Genomic DNA, 9,661 nt, shown 5'->3' with positions numbered 1-9,661 from the left:
TATTCCTACACCTAGGTAATAACTATAAAGAAGAGATACAAACCATATAGAAATGTCTCACTAAAATGAAACTAAATGTATCCCCCCTTCAATCAACTTCCATTCAGCTGGATCTCAAAAATGTCTGAAGCAGCTCCAACACCACCTAATACAAGAGAAAATGTGACTAGGGAAACTAGTGGAAGGGGACAGTGGTTTTAATCAATTGTGGTTTAAATATATTCTGCAAACTTTATAAAAACATATGACCATGTGACCATATGACAAGTGACATGCCCTGCAGCTAAAGCTTTCTTAGCTTAAGGGGGGGGGGGGGGGGGTGGCTGACTTTGGCCACACATATAATAAAATTGGAAAGACACAGATAAGATTAACATGGCCCCTGCACAAAGATGACATACAATGTTGTGAAGCCTTACATAATAAAAAGGAAAAAAAGGGAAGACAGGAGGGAGGAGGCTGTTGCATTAGTAATGAAACAAAGATGAGGCCTGAATCAGGATAGCTGCAACATAGGTAGAAAAGGATTAGATAAGTGGGATATTTTGGATGTTGAATAGGCAGGTCTTGGGAACTCATTGAAAATAGTAGGTGAATGAGTGAAGGGAGTGTGAGTTCATTTCTGGGTTGGATGTCAAGAGTGGATGATGGTGCCATTGACTGAACTGGAGTGTACGGAAGGAAAAGCAGGTTTGGTGGGGAAGAAGAGACTAAATTCAGTTTGGAGCACATTGAGTTAAAGTGTGTTTGAAACATTAATTCACTCACCCAGAAATTCTTTCTTGAGCATCTAGTATGCTCCAGGCACCATATTAGGTGCTGAGGACGTAGTGGTAACCCAGGTAAGATCCCGACCTTCATGGAGCTGCCATTCTACTGGGGGGATCAGAAAAAAAAAAAAAAAAAAAAAAATTACTTTTGTGAAAAGTTTCTAGGTTGTGATCTCCAGGGAACTTCAGAAAACCTCTAATATTACAGTCTGTACCTCTCTTGGCACTAATCTTCAAGAGTAGTCTCCCTCCATTCTAGCACATAGCCCTCAAGATGGAGAGGGTGTTAGGGGAGAGGGAAGGCTTGAAGGCCCATAGACCTGTCTACACTCATTGCAAATTCCCACATCCCCAGCCCTGCCCACCATGCTGTTATCTAGCTGTCAGTAGGCTGCTTTTTTGCCTTATGGTGTCAATGAGGCCAACAATGAGCTACGCAGGTAATTACCAGGGCACAGAATCCTATCTAAAGATTAATATCTAAAATCCAGTCACACCCTATCTACTGTCTATGGTGCCCATTCATTCTGGAGGCAACAAATGTAATTAAGCATGTATTTGTGCCAGGCTCTGGTCAAAGTACCAAGAAACTCAGTAATGAACAACATATAAAGGACTTTGCCATTTTGAAGTTACAGTTTAGTGCAGCACTGTCCAATAGAAATATAATGCAAGCCACATGAGTAATTTAAAATTTTCTAGTACCTATATTTTTTTAGAAAAGAAACAGGTGTTTTTAAATTTAATAATGTTGTGTAGACTGAATTATGTCCTCTTCCTCCCACCCTCAAATTTATATGTTGAAATCCTAACCCCTAGCATTTTAGCATGGGACTGCATTTGGAGAGAGGGCCTTTAAAGAAGGCTTCAAATGAGATCATTGAGGTGGGCCCTAAATCCAATATGACTAATGTCTTTATAAAAAGAGGAGTTTGGGACATGGACACATGCAGAGGAAAGATCATGTGAAGATACAGGGTGAAGATAGTCATCTAAAAACCAATGAGACAGAATGGCTAAAATGAACAACTCAGCAAACAACACATGTTGGTGAAGAGGCAAAGAAAGGGGAACACTTTTGCAATGTTGGTGGGAATGCAAACTGGTGCAGCCATTCTGGAAAACAGTATGGAGTTTCCTCCAAAAGTTAAAAATAGAACTACCCTACAACCCACAATTACATTGCTAGGTATTTATCCAAAGGATACAAAAATGTTGATTCGAAGGAGCACATGCATCCCATGTTTATAGCAATGCTATCGACAATAGTCAAATTATGGAAAGAGCCCAAATGTCCATAAACTAATGAATGGATTAAGAAGTGGTATATATATATATATATATATATATATATATATATATATATATATATATAATGAAATATTATTCAGTGATAAAAAAGAATGAAGTCTTGCCATTTGCAATCATGTGGATGGAACTAGAGTGTATTATGCTAAGCAAAATAAGTTAGAGAAAGACAAATATCATATGATTTCACTCATAGTGGAATTTAAGAAACAAAACAGATGAATATAGGGGAAAGGAATGAAAAATAAGATAAAAACAGAGAGGGAGGCAAACCATAAGAGACTCTTAAATTCAAAGAACGAACTGAGGGTTGCTGGAGGACTATTGGGTTGGGGGATGGCCTAAATGGGTGATGGGCATTAAAGAGGGCATTTGTTGGGATGAGCAAGTGATGAATCGCTAAATTCTACTCCTGAAACCAATACTACACTATATGTTAACTAACTCGAATCTAAATAAAAAATAATAATAAAAATAAAAAATAAATAAAAACCAATTAGAGAGGCCTCAGAAGAAATCAACTTTGCCAACATCTTGATCTTGGACTTCTAGCCTCCAGAACTGTGAGAAAGTAAATTTCTGTTGTTTAAGCCACCCACTCTGGAGTACTTTGTTACAGAAGTCCTAGCAAATCCATAAAAATAATATATTTTATTTAGTCCAATATATCCAAAATATTACCATCTCAACATGTAAGCGATACAAAAATGAATTAATGAGGTACTTTGCATTCCTTTTTTTTTATACTCAGTTTTCAAAATCTGGGGAGTATTTTATACTTGCAGCACATCTCCATTCAGACTAGCCACATTGTAAGTGCTCAGCAGCCACTTGAGTCTAGGGCAGTGGAAGTCTGGTGTGTCCGCCCTCTTCCAAACCAGGCTGCCATTTCCCACACTGTGAAACCCAGACATGCTCTTTGCTCAGTGTTTCTGAGTTTGTTTGCTTCTTTGTTTTTCACTTTGCCAGTCCCACTGACTTCCCTCTGACTTCTGCAGCGATTTAGTGTTGGTATGGTGACAGAGAAAGCAACCCAGGCTCAGTTAATCATCTTGTCAGAAATCAAAAGTCTCCCCAGAGGACTGGAAGGTTTTTGAAACCTCACTGTTCTTGGCTAGCTAGTATTCAAATAAGAGCACTGTAATGACTCAGTCATCTCCCTGTTCAGCCTTATGCAAGTTTTTCCTCTGTTGGAGTTTCCCAAAACTTCAAAAAACAGAGAAATTGAGTGGGACATTCAAAGATTCTAAATGTGCACTGAGAGCCATGAAAAGAAATAATAGCATAGAACTCCTCTACTCCCAGAGTCCCAATAGCAAAAACCCACTTCTGTGAAAGACCATCCTGAGATACAGACAAATAAAATAATTCTTGACCAAAGACAGTTTTATTCCCATCTATTAAAAGGCAGAGTCACTTAGTGCTAAATTTCAAACATTCCCTTCCCCTTCATGTTGAACACTGGAGCTTGCACTTTCATCTACACTTCTGAAGTTCTAATTCACTAACATCCTAATGAAAATTTATAGTAGTTTTTAAAGTATATGTAATCCAGATATCAGCTGGCATTGACCTATTTCTTAATATCTAGATAAAGACAGATTTAAGTCTCCATGGTACGGATTGTAGAAAAATGCAGTGGGATCCTTGGGATATCTGCCCATTTTAGGGGTTGGGGAGGGTGACACTTTGGAACGGCTGCCTCTGCTTCTCTACCTCTGCTGAGTGAATATTGAAATCCGGGGACCTCTCATCATCCACTCCCATCCAGCTCAATGGTGCTCTGCCTTAGGTATTCTTGTCCTTAATTTCTACCCAGTGCACCCTCCAATCAATATATTTTGAGTGAATAGAAAATATTACTGGAGGGGCACCTCAGTGGTTCAGTGGGTTGAGCATCCGACCGGCTCACATCATGATCTTGCAGTACGTGGGTTTGAGCCCCACATCCAGCTCAGTGCTGTCAGCACAGAGCCCACTTCAGATTCTCTGCCCCCCTCTCTCTGCCCCTCCCCCACTTGGGATCTCTCTCAAAAATAAATAAACTTTTTTTTAATAAATAAATAAATCCCTATTTGTTTCTAAGGCACACTACTTAAGTTATCACAAGTTTGCCGTGGCTCCTGCAGACCCCCATAGCCTATCCTATGGTCTCACCTTTCTTCAAGTAGCTTATCAAGGTATCTTTTCTCTTCTAAACATATCTGTAACTCTGTGTTGAGAGGTCTCTATTGGATCAATTTCACAATGTGAATACATCTGTTCTGTTAAGGAATATTTTTTTTCTCTTTCTTTCATCTTTCCACCCATCCTGTACTCTTTCCGTCCAATACTTCTCCATTTAGTGTCCCATATTCAGTCATTGCCAGTATCCCAGTTTAAAAATTAAACTATGATATAAACTTCTATGTTTCATTTTCATACTTCCTTGTTTGTACGCTCTCTAGCTAATAGTCAAATGTTAGCTGATACTGCATTAAGTGCTTTCTTTTTCACTGGGGTATCTGCATTCTAGTAGAAGAACTAAGACCTTGCCACACTGACCAAAACAAGTAAAAATGGGGGTATCCTAATCTTGAGCACAAAGCAATTATCTAAAAACAAAAGTACTCCCTTTGCCTTCTTGCCTTTGGTGGCCAACATTGGGCATAGATGTTTGGTCTTTTCTTTCTTTCTTTCTTTCTTTCTTTCTTTCTTTCTTTCTTTCTTTCAGAGAGAGAGAACACACACACAAATGGGGGAGAGGGGCAGAAGGAGAGAGAGAATCTCATACAGGCTCCACACTCAGCCTGGAACCAATCCCACAGCCATGGGATCATGACCTGAATTGAAATCAAGAGTCAGATGCTCAATCAACTGAGCCACCCTCAGGTGCCCCGAAGGTTAGTCTTCTTATAAAAAGGAAATAGGATTTCAAGGAGTATGAAATTAAAAGAAAAACTGAACATGTGGTGTAACTTGTTTCCATCCTTAGAATCTCAGCATCTTAGCCAAAGGGCTCCTTGGTTAGATGTACAGCCCAACTGTCTCATAATCAAGGACACTGGTCCTTCTTCAAGAGAAGGTCTGGGGGAAAGGCTCTGCATGAGGCATCAGAGTGTGTGAGTTACCTTACCCCCTAGGAAATGGGGCCTGCTCTCCATAATACCCCCTCCACAGCAGGCAGTTTTATCCCCTTCCTCCAAACTTACCCAGTTCAGTAGCTCTTCAACATCTCCCTTGCAGCACTTACCCTTTCTACCTTCTGTTACAGTTATTTACCTTTACACCTTTTTTTCCCTGTTAGAAATGAATCTCCTGAGGGCCTTGGTACTTACTTTTCCCTCAGATAAATGTATTTCTGATCAAATGTAATCTTGTCAGAGAACCCTTCCTTGACCAGCCTCTGTAAAAATAATACATTCCCCATCACATCTCTCTCCATTCTCTTCTTCATTTTTATTCAGAGCTCTTATTACTACTTGACATGTGATATATTTTTTGTCTGTCTCCCCAGTACATACCCAGGAATACAACTTACTGAGAAAAAGAAATTTTATTGTGTACCCAACTCTGTTTCTAGCTTGTAAAATAGAGCCCTGGCATACAGGAAGCACTGAATAAATATTCATTAAATGGATTACAAATCAATCATAATATCTATCTACATATCTATCTATATGCCCTCCACAGTACCTAGTACAAGGCCTAGCATTTCTTGAGAACCTAGTAATTACCCTTGAAGGTAGGAAAGGGCAAAAGGGTGGTAGGGAATAAAAGAGAAGAGAAGAAAGATGTGTTAAAGGAAGGAGAAGGGAAGGAGTAAAGAAGGAAGGAAGAAGAAAGGACTAAATGGCCAAATGAATTCATAAATGAACAGGTTCTATTTAAGCAACATGTCACTTTGGGAAATTATGGGAAAGACTACAAGTGTCATTAAAACCAACTGGTACAAGGAAGAAGGCTTAGATAGTGGCTCATTTCCTTGGTAGAGCCATTTACTGCAGAAAGTCAGAATGCAAGGGAAATTACTGTAGGAGAATGCTATCCTACAGTCTGGCCAAGTGAAATATTAGATGGATTTAGGCTTGGCCATCCATTAGATGGATTTACTGCTTGGCCAAAAGCCACAGAGCTAATTGTTACTTGTTTGAGTCTCTTAAGACTACACCATTAAAACTTGAATTTTTAACATAACGAATAAACATCTGTGAGCCCCTTAATTAGAGGATGGTCTAGAAAATTAAAAAAATTACTTTTTAAAAAAGAGAAATTAAGACATGGAATCAGTCCAGGCAATTATTCAACTGCATCTGTATAGGATCAATTCATATTTTCTCCCTGCCTCTTTAAATGCCTTTTGGCCATAAAGCCACTCCTCTTCAGCCCCATTTGACTCTTATCAGCCTAGCCATGCTGACCAGCCTTCATGTTCTAGCTATTCAACCATTAGGCACATATAAAGATGGCACATATAAAGATCATATTCTCTAATGATCAATAAAAGGGCACTGAGGTGCCAATGAGATAGTAGAGCACAATGATTAAGAGTTTAGCATCTGAAGTCAGATTTCCAGATTCAGATCCTGGATCTGTCTTTTAATTGATGTGACTTTGGGAAAGCTATTTAACCTCTTAATTCTCAGTTTTTATCAGTAAAATATGTGATAATAATGTCTATTTCATAGTGTTACAACAAATACGGTATATGCAAAAAATATGGTATATTGTCTATAGTGCTGTAATGTTATATTTAGTCTAGTTCCCAGCAAATAAGTGTTTAATGAATGTTAGTTCTTTTCTGTCTTGTTTGTATTTGTCCTTTTTTTCTCCTTTGATAGGATGAAATTTCTTAAAATGAGAAACCATGTCTTCCTTCTCCTTGATAATGATTCATTTTAACAATAAAGTGTTCTAAAATGAAAAGTATGTACTCACTTTAGGGGATTCCATTCATCCCCAGTCAGTAATCTCTACTTATATTTTCCTAAAGATAGCATCCAGTTGTGAAGCTGTTAGAAAGAGTGCATAGTATGCACCTGCATGTTATTTTCAGGTAAAAATCTGATCTCTATCATCTCTTTCTCTATTCCTCTCTTTCTCTCAATCTTGCTGTCATTTTCCACTTTATTCCTCTACTCCAAAAAGTTACATTGGATATTTGCAACCAAATTCTTCCCAATAGTTTGTTTTATACTCAAATGAAACTCAAATCACATTCTCTCATAAAACACAATTGCCTAATTGATGAAAGATAATGTGATTTCCCAGGGCTCTGGTCTTTTCACTCCTCCACTTTCCTGCAGAGTAAAAATGCCGTTCCTCTTATAAGCAGTAATAGGGGAAAACAGCATGGCAGATACCCTGCTCTAGAATACTGAAGCCAAAAAGTGAGACAACAGTGCTGACATCCTTGACCCTGGTGTACAGTTCTGACTGAACTTAAGTCAAAGATTCTTCCTTGCCCTTGTTAAACTGTAAGAAACCATTCTATTAGCTCCACCAACTTCAGTACATTTATTTGTCCTGCTTCCATGCTCCATATTCATTTGGGAATCACACTGCTGTAGCAAGAAGGAATCTCCCATCCATCATGATGCCCATTTGCACCATCACAAACCAGGGACTTCCCATAGAAAGAGAATCAAGAAAGGTTAACGAAGGAGAAGAAAAGCTAATGGAAGTCTACACATGTCAAAAAAAAAAAAAAAAGGCTTCCTCGTCATAGTTTGACAAACACAACGCATTAGAAAATTATAAACTTGAGGATTCAGAAAAATAAAGGCACAGTTACTTTCTAAAGAACAGAGTCACATTTGTAAATTGCCGAGGTAATTCCAGTTTCAATGATTTCCTGTGGAGAAAATAAATCTGGGTTTATCAAGCTGAAATGCTCCCTACATCTTCCATATTTAAAAACTTGGATTTACTTGAACTTTTAAGTTAACCATCTGCCAAAAGTCTAAGCCTGTTTTCTTACATAATCAAAACCTGGGTTTCAGCTGGTATTAATAATACATCTGTATTATCCATAATTGCTTCAAGCTTCATTTTGGCATGATTAAGGGTAATCATAATCCTTTGAAAAGTCCATAGTTTATTCTGTTTAAAGCTACTGTTAGAGTTAATGCATTTTCATGTTTCTACCTTCAGTTCAATTAACCTGAAATCAAATATGCATTTCCTTTGATTACATCAACTTTTATCTTTCATTCCATATACCAAAGTAATAAGTCTGAGAGTCTAGCAGATAGGAATAGATTTATGTGTTTTGGTTAACAAATCCTATAAAAATCCCTAAAATATGCACAATAGTATCACATTTATGCAAAGGTCATATGTAAGTAGCTTCAGCCATCTGGGTAGAAGCTAAGAACCCACAAGTAATTGAAGGTCAAAGTCTCTAGTACAAAAAGGAGAGGTTGCCTGTTGCTGCTGTAGTAGCCCAGTGGTGTTCTATTTCTTCTTCACTGCCAACTAGCCACAGGCGCAACCAGCCAAAATCAGACATGCTCTGCCAAGGGTGGGAGGGGTGGGGGGACACCAGTACCCCTCAGAGATATTCTGCTTTCAGGTACCTTCTCACACTACTAGTCTGGAATATTTGGAATTGTTCTGCCACTCATGACTTCCTTGGAAATGATGACAATTCCTCAACAAAACTTCTTTTCTACCTAAAAGTAGAACTCTTGGCTCTACTAATTTCTTATTGTAATTTCAAGACACCCCTCCCAAGCCTTCAGGAGAAGGAAGAGGCCAAAGAATGAAGATTTTAGGGTTATTGCCTACACACCATAAACTCCTACCAAAATGCCAATTAATGACTCCAATCCCCCCTCCTCCCCAGCACTCAGCTTTCTTATTTGAAGGACTGTAGTCCATTCCATCTACTCTAGGTCTTACTTCCAAAACCAAAGCATCTGTCATATTCTCCAAATCAACCAAGCTTCCACCAAGAGGGAAATACCTTTGGTTCCTGCAATCAGCATCCCTCTACTTCTATCCTACAACCACTCTTCTCAACGTCCCAGCCTCCCAAAGAGAATATACAGATTACCTGAGGCCACTGAGGCAAACAGCCTCAGGGATTTTTTTTCTTTTTTCTTCTTTCTTTTTTAATTAATTAATATTTTCCCCAACTCCATGTCTCCCCATTCACAATACAGGCAAAGGGCCTGGGCTGTGGTGTATATGGGTAGATTTACTCTGCCTCCTTTTTCTGTACCATCAGTAGAAGGACACAGTCTGTGGTAAGCACTCTCAGGTTTTGAATGGGCCAACTCTTCTAGATCTCATCTCTAAAACCAGTACTTTGCCAAGTGACTCCAGCACACTCTGTTACCCTGCTTATACTGAACCATGTATATCCTAGAACACAGATCTTGTGGTGGATCTACTGCGTACAGGGCAATGCCCCTCCCATAGCATTAATAAGATACTAACATCTGCAACGACTATGCCTAAAACAGGTTTAGGGGCCCTGCTAATAACGAAGCAGAGCGGATGATTCAGGGTCCCTCATTTCACAGCCAAAGATTCAAGTCACAACAGGCTTTCTATGGTTGCCCTTCTATGTAGGCCCAGACCAAACACAAAACTCTGAC

The 9,661-nt window shown here is 38.9% G+C and overlaps 2 non-coding genes across 2 annotated transcripts; one reads left to right on the top strand and one right to left on the bottom strand.

Annotated features, from left to right (window-relative positions):
* The first annotated feature begins 319 nt into the window (after window positions 1-319).
* LOC128773158 (U6 spliceosomal RNA) lies at window positions 320-427 on the top strand. Its single transcript, XR_008417439.1, has one exon. It is a non-coding gene; the product is annotated as a U6 spliceosomal RNA (small nuclear RNA).
* An 8,771-nt stretch (window positions 428-9,198) lies between these two features.
* Window positions 9,199-9,324, bottom strand: LOC128773344 (small nucleolar RNA SNORA51). Its single transcript, XR_008417610.1, has one exon. It is a non-coding gene; the product is annotated as a small nucleolar RNA SNORA51 (small nucleolar RNA).
* Between the last annotated feature and the right edge of the window lie 337 nt (window positions 9,325-9,661).

Source organism: Panthera pardus, unplaced genomic scaffold (assembly GCF_024362965.1).
Source record: "Panthera pardus isolate Hobbes unplaced genomic scaffold, ASM2436296v1 HiC_scaffold_24, whole genome shotgun sequence".
NCBI lineage: Eukaryota > Metazoa > Chordata > Mammalia > Carnivora > Felidae > Panthera > Panthera pardus.
The sequence above is the reverse complement of the archived record's forward strand: the minus strand, read 5'-3'. Positions and strand labels throughout refer to the sequence as shown.